A 13,032-nucleotide genomic window follows, 5' to 3' on the forward strand; every position below is an offset into this window, starting at 1 on the left:
TAAAGCAGAGTGCCGGTAAGACCGGCCGACCGGAGCGGCCGCCGTGCGCTTTGGGCCGCAGCGCGGAACCTCCGGCGGCTTCGCGCCCGAGATGGCGTCCAGAGCGAGGGGCGCCATCTTCCGCGGAAGGCGGCGGCGCCATCTAGCGAAGCAGCGGTAGGCTGCGGCCGGGCAGCGAGCCCGGGGCGGGCTCCTCTCGTGTTTTAGATGGAGTAAACACTGGCAGAAGATCTGGAGCCAAAGACGGCATCTGTGGCATGACAGCGAGACTATTTTCTCTGCAGGGCAACGAGGCGCCATGGGAATTACCTCAGCGGGAGTTGTCCAGAGAAAGTCAGGTTGTGCTCTCCTGTGAGGGGACTGCCAACCGGGCAGGAGCAGGGCTTGCTCAAAACAAAATAAGTAAGATGGCAAACAAGTGAATTACAGTGGAGATGAGAGGGAAGTGATTCAGATTTCATGATTAATTTTTTAGATGATGAATGAGATGATAATGACCTGGTCTTCTCTCTCCAGCTAGAATTGTCTCTTTTTCCAATCTAATGTGGTATGTACAATTATTTTTTTTTCTTATAGTTCTTATGTTGGACTTGTAAGTGAAGCAGAACTAGTAAAATGCTCATAATTTTATTCTATTTCTTTTTTCTTTCTTTTTTTTTCCTTGTTGCAAGTCTTGTGGGACCATCACTTTAGTGTTCCAGGTAGGCATTTGTCATTATATACGCTATTAGGGTCAGTTTGTACACTATTAGCAACACAGGACGTGTGGGTGATTCACTGTTGGTTCTGGTAATCAGTTCATTACGTGACAAGTCAAAAACTGTGTGCCTCAGCGTCTCCCTCACTAATAAAGGGATAATTGTATTTTATCTCACAGAAGCATTCTCAAGATCAGTTAATTGCTTTTAAATCTTAAAACTGAAACGTCTACAAAAATGCAAAGAACATTAGCTTATTATCATTAGTGACACAGAACTGACAGGAATTCTCCTGGCTCTGTTACAGAAACTTGTTTACACACCAGACTTACCCCTCTTGGGGATATAAATACAGCCACTTTTATTTCCAGCTTTTTTTTTTCTTACTGTCAGGATGAAGATATCTCACTGCATCACTAGTCTTTCTGTAAATGTTCATTTACCGTCTTTCATTAAGTGTCCTTTTGGTTGATTTGATGTTTTTCCGGACTTTAATGAGGTACATTTATTTCTTTACAGATTTTTCAAGAAGTGAAATGGAATTGCACTCAGAAGCAAGATGACTCTGACACATCAGAGAGCATCAGTGTAATTGCTAATAGTACTTTTCTCCTGTTTTTGTTGCCTTTTAAACTGTTCACTAAGATGCTATTGACTACAACAGATTGAGAGACTTCAAATAAAGAAAGTAGTAATAATGGAAGACTTCAATTATCTGCACATAGACTTGTATTTATCATGTGGGCTGTTATGCAGACAGCACATGTACGCATACATCACTGATTTTTGGAGCAAAAACTCAAAACAGGTTAATCCATCCCAAGAACACAAGGCGTTGTTTGTGATATGCTGGGTGAAGGTCACTGTAATACTGATCACATTCTCCTCAAATTTGACATACTTTAAGAAAAAAATGGAAAAGATATCCTAGAAGTTGTTCTAAAAGAACTCAAAATTGCTGTTTGCTCTAGTACATAACCTGTTCTTGAAAACAGCTCCAGTGCCAAAGGAATAGAAAGTCATAAATACGACATCAGTCTGTGAAACAATCTCTGTGTTTCCTGAGCACTATAAAACAGCTAATCTAATTGTTTCCAAGGTAGACCTGTAAAAACAGTAATAAGGAAAGAATTAGGAAATATCTATGATAGTTTGTAGAAGAGTAAATGTGGGGTCTGTATTGGAAAATTAGGCCTAACAATTCTACTAGAAGGACTCAGTAAACATGGAGAATGTAGGTCATATGCTATTCAAAAACTCCTGAGTCACCTGGAAGAAAGAGCTAATGATGGTATTTACTGATTACTCATAATTATTCATAGTTGTCAAAATTAGAGCTTAAGTGTGGACACCTGCAGAAGATTTGTCCACTGCTGACTTACGAGATAATAAAATGGAAACTAAGTTTAGTGTTATGAAAGTCAAAGTAATGTATTTGGGAAAATTGACCCTAAAAATACGTGTGCAGTGGCAGACAGTTAACAAAGTGATCAACGTTGTTAGGGGTTACTGGACACAATGAGGTTAAATGCGCTAGGAGCTTTCATTTATAAGACAAGGTGATTAAGGGTAAATATTATGGAAGCCTATAAAATAATGAGATTTTTAATTGCCATAGGATGGCATATTGTCAAAGAGGGATTTGCCACATTTCTGGCAGATAGGTCCACAGGGACTGTTGAATACAGTCATCCAAATGTGTCCTCTGGCTCAGCATGTTCCTAAACCTTTAATTCAAAGAAAACAGGATGATGTAGCAAGGAAGAATTATTCAGTATATGGTTATTTGTACAGTCCTGTAAATATCCATTATTAGACTCTGTAAGAGAGAAGAAAATTTATTAGATGGACTTCTGGTCTGAGCCACTGTAGCACTACTTGTTCTACTAATTCTTGTTGTTATTAGTGAGGAAGATGAAAAGAATTGAGCTTCACTTAGCTAAAGAATAAGCTTCAAATTCTTGAGTATCTTGAGTATGGCTCTATGACATATCTTTTAAATAAACGTGTGAGATGCCTGAAATATTTCTAAAAGGTACATGACTCTCAGCTATTGCATATGTACCCTGTTGGTTTTGGAAACATTGATGTTTGAGCAACAGACTGTCATCTTCATCACTGCTCTCACAAAAGCAGGTGTAGGGTCCTTTCAGAGGCATGAAGAGAGTAAATACCTTACACTGAGTATCTCAGAGGGCTATAAAATGTACTTCTTTATCTTCCATATGTCACTGCTGTGGTTCCTTCAATGTGTTTCTTTTACTGTCTAAAATACTCAGCTAACTTTCCTTTGTCTGCCACTCAGGAATACTGACAGTTTATAGAAGTGTTTAATTTTGTCTTGGAAAAGAATATGTAGCTTTTCATAAGACATTGCCGTGTGAAGTAAATATTCATTGCCATGAAGAAACTATGCACTCAAGTTCCATGCTTGCTTTCTTAATGGTTTTCCAGCATTTGAAGCACAAACTTGAAATACGATCTGTTTATTTGTGTGGAATCATTCATGGACACAGATTTTACTGACTAACCAGCAGACTCTGTAACACTGAAAGCCACAAATACACTTCATCAGGAGTGGGTTCTAGCTCTGTTTACCAAGAGACTATCTTGAGGACTTCCATACTAGTGCTTTAATAGGAGCTCAGAACATGAGTAGAAATCCATGTGTTCTGAAAAACATTCAGTGTTTGACTTTATTATACTTTATTTACTATAATATAAAGTTTATTTAATATAAAGACATTGCTTTTCCATTGATTCAGGTGCTTAGCAATTATGTAGGGGCATGCCAAATTGCTTGTATTTAAATAAATATTTATATAGCACAAATGATTCATAGATTACAAGGCCAGAAAACAGCATGGTAATTACCTCCTTAATCAGAGACCAGAGATAGTAAGACTTATCTGAATCAATTCTTGTCAAGCTATTCTTCTATAATATCTCTTGATTACTTTATAAAGAGATTGCATATTTTCCCACTACTATCAACAACAGAAACAAAAAACAGTCTGCCATTAACAACAGAAACAAACATTAAACAGTCTCCCAGCTTTGATTTTGTAGCATCAGCTTTGTTTCAGAAATATGCAAGGTTTCCTTTCTGGGTCTTTTATCGCTTCTCACCTTAAAACATCCTTTAATCTTTGCCTTTGTGACTAAGTCATGAATGTTCAGCCCTGTCTTTACCTTTGCACCATGCTGGAAATACAGAACAGGCTAATTTGTCCTTCAAATCTAAGGATACTTAGAATGCTGATTGCTTAACCTATAATGACCTAGGATAGGGCAACCAATAACACTTTTCAGCACAGCAGCTTTCTAACCACCTTATTACTTATTCAAAGACGTGCGTCTTCTGATTCGGTGATATGCTGATTTTTTTCCCCCCAGTTTTCTGCTGTTCTGTCATCTCTGTCATTTCTCAGACTTTGCAGGAGGAAGCCAGCTGTCCTACTAAATTAACAGTCTTTGCAGAAGGAAGTCAACCTCAGCTTTCTTTTAACTGATAAACTTACAGCGTCCTGAAATAAACAATGTACTCTCTATCTAGCTGTGTGACTACAAATGCTGTCCTTCAACTGTTGTGGAAATGAGCGATATCTAAAAGCTGTTTGTATCATCAGAAACCTTGATTGCCCTATCAGTACTTCTGTTTTTTCCCCATGACTACAGTTATAGGGCAGTAAACAGCTGTAGAAATAATTTCCTACACTTACTGAATAATATAAGGTAGAAAGTATAATATTGCATCTAAAGGTTCTAGTGGAATTGGAATAAACCCATTATTTCACAGTATTTTTTCTTCTCATTCCTCCCAAAAATGTGGGTTTTATCCTCTAAAGCATACACTAGGAAACACATTTCATAGTTGCTAACATGACTATACAGTTATTTCACTGGGTACATAATGCACTATCAGAAAGGCTTTCCAAGCAATTTGGGTACACCTTGCCAGTGGCCACCACTGACAAAGGTTCCTGGAGCTCAATATGTTTTTAACTTTCCTAAGAAAGCCTTGGTTTGAAAAACGCTAGTCTGAAAAATGCTCATCTACTCAACCTTTATCTATATGATCACACCTTTACATTCAAAAAATCTCAGATACTGAGTCGTACCAATATAGGAATGAAGAACAGGTGGCTGGAAATGATTCCAAGCCAAACTGACTGCTGAGGAATCTATCTAAAACGGGTTTGCAGCCATACTACAGCCTCTATGGAAGCGCATGTGCATACATGCACATATACCGTAAATCAGTTCAAACAGCTGAGAAGCCTTTTCGTTAAGTGCAGCTTTGCCTCTACAACCAATACTTTCTACCTCATGTGTACTGTAGTAAAGAAAACAAAAGAATGAAACACCTGGATTTATATAGTTTATGCATCTCCTTCATGCAGCTGAAGCTTGTACTGATCTCTTGAAAATGTTTAGAAGATGTTGGCCTGTCAAGATTGTTGACATCTCAGAACTGATGGGCAAGTGAAATCCACTGTAGAATTCGACTCCTCTGGAAAGACCTCCGCATGCTTCAACATGTGGATGCTGTACGAGGAAAAGAAATGAAAATTAATACAAAAGGCTGATGAAAGTAGACGAAAAAATTATATTGAAGAAATTACCGGGCATTCCTGAGTCATACTGAAATGATTGTTTTTCGTGAACACCTAAGACTGTTTAAACAAATTCTTCTTAAGGTGCTATCCCTTCATTTGACTGGAACGTGTTTACTGAACAGGTTTGAATAAATATTAACAAAACTGACTTTATCACAGACAAAACATTCAAGACAAAAATAGAATTTTTGAGGCAAATCATCTATTAGAGGTAGACTGTATTTTCCTCTTATTTATCTCATTAGTACTTTACATGTTACTTTTTATTTTAGATACCAGATATTTGTTATTCAATTCAAATAATTTGAAATGAATGGGAAACACTACAATTCTTATTAAATCAAAGACTGTTTTGTTATAATAATAGGAACTTTTAAATTAATATAGTTTTTTTCATGTTGGTTTTGTCCAAACTACAAAGAAGGATCATATCATATGGGTTTCATGTTGAGTAATCAAAAGATTATGTAAAGAAATAACCATTTTATTTTCAATTGCATAATAGAAAGTCTAGCACACTTGCTTTCGGGGAGAATTTGCGATCTTAAGCTATGCCTAAGTTCCTTTTTCAGAATCAAGCTTTCTTATACATCTGTGGCAAATTCTGCATCATTTCATAATTTGAATTTTCTAAAGAATATTTTTTCTCTTTTGTGTGAAATTAAAATATCTGTTTTAAAAGGAAAATACAAAATAGGAAGTTTACACAGGGAAAGTTATTTCAAGTTAAAAAAAGTAGAAAAGTATGATTTCCAGCAGTACTTGTATCCTAAGAATGTAGGACCTCCTGGGCTGAGTCCAGGTCTCCCAATACCATACAATAAGTCTTCAATTGAGACATTCCCCCCAGAGCGTCCGTTCTAACAACAGGTAAAAATCTTCAGAGAGAAGAAAGTGACTTAAAAAAGTAATTTTTTTGCCCCTTTCAAAAGCCTTCTAATCCCTCTGTTTCAGAGAAACAATAAATCCACTGTAAATTTCATCTGGTTGAATCTTGTCCAACATTGAGGATCTTTTTGTCTGAAATGATCAGGACCTAAAACATTCTCAGCTGGGCATTATCCCAAGAGATTGCATGTGTTGAGGCAGTCAGAACTAAAGTTACAGCTTGCTGAATAGCTAACAGATATGTTTGTCTCTATGAAAACTAAATCAGCTGCCTCTGTTTTCTTATTTATCACCTTTTCCTGTATTTGTGCATATCCACTTTGAATCTATATACTGTGCCTTAAATAAAGGGCAAGTACAGGGAAGCTACAAAGGACTGAGCAATCCCAAAGTTGAGGTGAAGGGGAAGATGAATGATTTGTAGAGGAGGTGATGCAAGAACTATTCTAAGAGGAGAGTTGTAGCAGCTGGGTATTGTGGCAAATCAGAGCCGAAATTAAGTAAATGGAGTATCTTGGGCAGTGGTCATCAAAAGTAATAAGGGTTGCATCTAAGGAAAAACAGGAATAGGAAAGCAGTTAGGGGAAAGGCTTGAGGGCAGGACAGATGGAATCAGAGATTTGTTGTCAGTGGGACTATGCATGTGAGAGAGGCAGCACTGCAGGATTTCTCATTGTCAGGTAGTTAATTGTCCAAAATGTTTAATACTGGCTGTATTGCACAACAGTTTGATCTGTGACACCCTTTAGATATGAAGTAGATAAACTGAAGAAGAAGTTGGCAGCTGGATTTGTGGAGATAATTACAGTAGCTAGAGAAAAGAATTTCGCAGAAGGATAGAGAAAGTTAAGAATAACAGGAGCACTGGAGAGAGCTGTAGGACAACTTCCGTAATTGCTGGTTTCCTGATGTGCTATTAACTGTATGGCTGTGAAACCCAAGTCATGATGCAATTTAAAAGGCAGTTGAGCCCAGTTGTTAAATTGCTGAAGAAAATGGTGTTTGTACATGAATATACTAGTAACCCACAGGGCAAGATTTTAGGATTCTGTTTGGTATGTATATATTTTTATGGGCATATATTTTCTTATATTTTTAACAGCTTTCTAGGCATTGACAAGTTTTTGTGGGGCTTTTTTGTTGTTTTTGTGTGCTTTGGGGTTTTTTTTTGGGGGGAAATGTTTGGTTTGGTTTGCTTTTGTGTCTCTAAACACAAAAGAATATCTTTGGACCAAACAAAAATGTAGCGATATCCTCTCTTGCCCTTTGGTTGCTGTATTTTTTCTGCCTGAAAACTAAAAAGCCAAGGAACACTGGCAATTTCCAGTCATAATTAGTTTCAGGTTTTATCCTTGTTTGTACACAAAATTGAATCAATCACTACCTTGGTTTGATCTGCTTCACAGATGTCCTCATATTCATTGAAATGTAGCTTGACTTTTAGTCAATTTAATATGAAAAATGCAAAGTTTCTTTATATCACAATAAATGACACTAACTTTTTTTTTCCAGTTTAGCAAAAACAGTTTAAATATCACATTCAAAACAGAAATAGGAAAACTACATGTAAACAAGCCTGTAACCACGTACAGCTGTTCCCTGAGAAATTTATTTGAAATCCACTGCTTCTAAAAATGGAGGTTTGCCTAATGTAAGCTGGGTTTATTTGTGCTCCTGTGTAGGCTCTGCTTACTCTAGTCAAGTGCTCTGTGCTGCACAGCCGGCAGTGACTGTCAGGACTGGAGCCTTATATAAATATGATAGATGAGGTGTATTGATGAATTTGAGTCCAATAATTTGTGAGTTTCTAGCTGATGTACTTTAACTGTCTTTCCTTGAGAAAATGTCTCAGTGAATTGAGACATCTGTTGTGATGGATTTTGCACAGCAAATGTCAGTCCCAACCAGTGAGTTATTTTCTATATTTAAATTGGTTTTTGAATGGCATAAATTGCACTTATATGAACACTTTTGTCAGTGAAATTCATCACAGTCTTACAAATTCAGCAGAGGTTTCAGTAATTCTGTCTTTCGGGCATGTCCCACTGTGTTATTAAACAAAACAAAACATGGTTAAAAAGCCTTTGTATCAAATAACTATAACTTTATATTTGTCAGATGAATAACATATGGACAAAGAAATCTTTTCAAATTACACAGTTCAAAGCAGTCGTTATTTAGTCACACATCTTTATTTTTATTAGAAGGGCTTTTTTATATTAAACATTAATCCAATGCTTTATATTAAACCATTAAGAACATAATCTAGAATTATTGCCAACCTTAAGCAATCATTACACAGTTATCATTACAGTACTTGGTGTATTTAGTAGTTTTACTGTTTTATCTTTGGTTTATGTTTGTAGTAGAAAAATAGTGGGCAACTGCCAATGCCATCTTTTTAAGCAAAAACTATAAATCCAGTTCTCTCAAATATGGTGAATCGGAGAAAGATACAATTAGTATAGCGCTCTAAATGATAAAAATCTTGTGGTCAGTTGCTTTCCCTGTTCAAAAGGACATGAATTTAAATCTGAGCAGGGTCTTCTGTATAGTGTTATATTATTGCATAGGGAGTAAGAGGCAATGTGTGAAGAAGGGAAATTTGCACAGTCTGCTAGTTTTCTTTGACATTTTCTACTAGTCTGGATTTTTATGGCAACGTTGCAAGTCAAATAGCAGAGAAATGAACTGCAAAATTGCTACAAGATTGAGATCATGAATATTCATTGGCTCAATTAGCAAATTAAAAATGAAAGCTTGGTAGGTTTTGGTGATAGTATTGCAGCTGTATTCCGTATTTCTACAATAGTATGTAATCATACTCTAAATGAATTCTTTGTCTTGATAATATTTTTTTATTATGCTGTTGTCATCCTTAATGTTTCGTGTATGGTCCTCTGTGAAACATGATTTAAGAGCTCCATTCTTATCTAATTAAATAGATTCTTTATTAAACTGACTATTTATGAAGGCGTTTTACATATGAGTTTAAGATTCTTAGTCTTGGGTAATATTATCCTTGATGAGTTCCCAATTTGAGTTATAACCAAGGCTAGAAATTGAATTCCAAACCCTTTTACTTCATATTTAAAGAAAACATGGGACAAGTGCCCAGGTGTACCACTGTTCTCTCCAGTTTCCTGCCTTTGGGTAAGGCCAGATTCCCCTTTGAGCTACTGGGATTGTATGTTATTACATAGCGGCCTAGACTATAGCCACCATAAGAGGACCATCAAAATTAAAAGCATGAATAGCCATTTTCTTTATTAAAGGAACCTTAAAAATTACATCAGTGATGACCCCTATGCATCCCTGTCAAACAACAGAGTATTTTGTCTTGAAGATGATGGGGAACATAGGTACTGTAAAGGAAACTTATCAGCCAATGCTTTCATACAGGCAAAGGCTTTTTGTTTTGTTTTAGGCAGGCTAACAGAGTGAAGGTTGGCTATGTCGATGTATACATTCAAATTTACCACCCTTAAGCAGCTGGGTGTTACCTAGTACTGCTAGCATTTCCTCTATTCTAGCCTGTAGAACTGTGTTTACTGTCACACTTCTGCAAATCTCCACAGCAACGCACGTCCGCTCTGGTGTGTGGCCCTGCTTCAGAGGGTCACAGCACTCGCTGCAGCTGTGAATGTCTTGGTTCCTGTCGGTTCAGCTGTCCTGTATCTAGTAAACAGCAGCTGGAATTCATGATGACAAATAAGAAAATATAACTTGAGTTTGCAAAGGACTTCCTTTGCATTTAGCTAGTCTTCTCTCACATTGGCTCACTCCAGAGCAGCTCTTTCCTGAACTATGTTAATTGTGGAAGTAATGTATTGGATATTACCCTAGCAACCCTAGCCGACAGAATCAGCCAGGATTGACAAAGTAGAATATGTCTGCACATAGGTTTAGTATTTCCTAGTTTAGGCAGTTCCTGTTTAGGTACAAACTCAGAGATCTTGGAGAGTATAAGACTAGTCGTACCCAAAGCAGCTTTAATGTGTTCTTGAGGCAATGAGTAACACTCTAATCTCCGCTGGGCTCCAGTGGCTTTCTTATTTGTGGGGAATTTCTCAATCCTTTGTCTGCACGATGTGCTGCGTCACTGTCTTATGTAAGTGCATTATTCCTGTATTACTGTTGGTGTGTTAACAACGGGAAGCAGTTACTACAATTTAAAGAAAATATACTTGTGTTTCCCATAAGAGTCTACATATACTGTTTTAATTTCTTTTAGAGTAATGGTGTTTCCAAGTGACTTCTACATTGAAAATGCATTACATTGCTGAAAAAGCCAGAAGAAAACAAAAGCAGGCTGTATCCAGTGTTTATATGGAGCTAGCTGAAACCTGAAAGACAGCAACTTAAAAGGAAAATTACTCCTCTGTAAACAGCTTGAAAGTAAGCAATTTAATTTAACGATTCCAGTTTAGGGACATGATAGTTTCTTAAATGCACCAAGGATTGCATTTAGGGGGTTAGATACATATTAACAAGGAGCATTTGGAAAAATAGGAGCTTCAGGAAGAAGGGAGGATTAAGTGCTTTGAAGGGGGAGGGAGGGAGGGAGAGAGAGAGAGTCATGTGAACAAGCATCAGTTCTTTAGGAAAACTGGAGAGAGTGCTGCCAAGTAAAACTTGTCAGTCATCAACTCTATTCTTTAGAACTGAATCTGTTCATACTCAGCCCAAGGTCATATTTCAGATCGTTAAAAATCGTGAAGTTCTATAGAAAATGCCTGGATTATAAATAATTATTTTTACAAAAGACTTCTGGTAATTTTCTTAAGGTATGCTCAACAGGAAGCAATAACAACTCTCACTTTTCCGAGCTGAGTGCTGCATGTATTTAATGATGGCTCACAGAGAATATTCCCTGAGACACCAAGAAAATGGTAAGAAACAAGATTTTCTGCAAGAACACAGGATGCGTTGTTCGTCTGCAACTGCGGTAAATCCGAACAACATATATTTGTAGTTTGAGTAAATGCCTTTAAAATGCTTAACAAGTCACCAGGAGAGTCTGTATTTAGAACATGCTGTAGGACAGGACTCTTGTAAATATAGGTATGTTTTTTCCTGCCCTTGGCTTCAGTAGTCGTAAGCTTTAGTGTATGGCATGCTATATTTATCTACCACCTCCCAGCTCAACACACATTTTCCATGTGTTGATTTTTGGAGACAAGCACCTTACAGAGCTTGTGGGAGAAGGGCGAAAACCATTGCAGGTTACTGCCTTCATGCATCAATACCAACGTTAAGATGACCTACAAAACAATATAATGATGCTTAGAGCAGTGTTATATCAAGGTGGCTAACTAAATCAAATGCCCGCTAACAGTACTTGCTCAGAAATACAGGAGGAAAGGGTTCTCCTAGTTCTGCTAAAATAAACAAAAAAGGTACACTCAGTTTCAACTATGCAAGAGTGTGGCGTACTAGCCACATCTTGATTATTGTTTGAAATTCAGGTATCCACATCTTGGGAAGGACATAGGGTTAGAACAGGTACAAAGGCAAGTAAAATGATTTAGGGATTTATGAGGATTTATGAGGGAGAAACTAGAAGGAAAATATTTAAATCTGGACTGGAGAAAGCTGATGAGAGGTATTGGTCATGGTTACAAAATCATGAAGGTTGTGGATAAAATGGATGCATAATTGTTATTGATCAAATTTTACAGTACAGTAACTGAAAATAATAGGAAATTGGTTTAAAAGGGAGGAAAGAAAATACTCTTTTACACAGTGGGTAGTGAATTTCTGAAAGGTTTCAGCACAGGACCTTCTGAAGGCAGGCAGTGCAAATAGAGTTTAGGTAAATTTGTGGAAAACAGGTTTATAAGCACATACTAAACGCAACAGTCATGGGTGTACTTTCAGACAGCTAATTCTAATGACTAAATGAGCTGGAGATGTGAGGGGAACACACCACAGACAGTGTGAGGCTTGCGTGCGCTGTCTAAATAGCATTTTCTGTTGCAACAGAATGCTGAGCTAAGTAAAACATTGCTCAGAGCCAGTGGGGCATTTCTGAGTCCTTGTGGTCCTCTACTCCGGGTATCTTTTTGATTTCCCATCCTTCGCTTCATAAGGTTTGCCTTGCAGTTTGATACTCACTTCAGTCAAAAAGTAATGAAAAATACTGAGCTTTATTAAACAGAATAAAATTAACTAAAGCCACAGACTCTTGCAGGGTTTTCAACAAAACCATTAGTTCATGAGAAAATCCATGTGAAGAAAGAGAATTTCCTCAAAAACTGCCTCGTGTTTGTGAGTTATGGATAAATTTCTGATGAGCCTAAGCTAAGGTTTTTGGGTCCTGTTAAGATTCTGTGACAAGCAGTACATAGTTGTCTATGCCCTTCGTTAGCTAAGTACATGGGTAGTTTAATGTGTACCCATTTGAGGGTGTGCTTGCAAAGGCATATTACCCCATGGTAATATAACTAGGCTACCCTGCAGTGCAGGTTACATCTTCTCAGGTAAAATGTTTATTATTGTTGGGAGTATGGCATCTAAGATTAGACTTTCTCCTGAGATGGACAGATGAACAGGTGGATGGATGGATTTAAAAAAAAAAGAGAGAAAGACAGTAATATTGGAGACAAACTGTACTGAGAGAAGGATATGAATTCATAGGCTGTTCATGTTGTATTTTCTTTTGTTCTTACTACCTCCTCATTTATAATGTTCACTGAGAGATAACATTTAACAAGACATTAACATTGATGCCATGGATATTGCAGCATGTTTAACTGAGTCAAAATGTCTCTTGAAGTAGTTTATTCTACCTTACAAAACAAATTTGAGAATACATTTCTTCTATA

The 13,032-nt window shown here is 37.1% G+C and overlaps 1 protein-coding gene across 7 annotated transcripts in view; it reads left to right on the forward strand.

Annotated features, from left to right (window-relative positions):
• Positions 1-221: 221 nt before the first annotated feature.
• SLC39A12 (solute carrier family 39 member 12) overlaps positions 222-13,032 on the forward strand; it is a 60,175-nt gene continuing 47,364 nt past the window's right edge. For 3 of the 7 annotated variants that reach the window (XM_054193287.1, XM_054193280.1, XM_054193285.1), the window contains exons 1-5: positions 222-547; positions 672-701; positions 1,218-1,286; positions 10,440-10,603; positions 10,993-11,097. The gene's annotated coding sequence lies outside the window, so the exon portion shown is untranslated. Of the gene's footprint in view, positions 548-671; positions 702-1,217; positions 1,287-7,195; positions 7,261-10,026; positions 10,604-10,992; positions 11,098-13,032 lie in introns of those variants that run through there. The other 4 variants (XM_054193284.1, XM_054193283.1, XM_054193282.1 and 1 more) reach the window with 4 other exon arrangements.

This window comes from Rissa tridactyla, chromosome 2 (assembly GCF_028500815.1).
Source record: "Rissa tridactyla isolate bRisTri1 chromosome 2, bRisTri1.patW.cur.20221130, whole genome shotgun sequence".
In the NCBI taxonomy this organism is placed as follows: domain Eukaryota; kingdom Metazoa; phylum Chordata; class Aves; order Charadriiformes; family Laridae; genus Rissa; species Rissa tridactyla.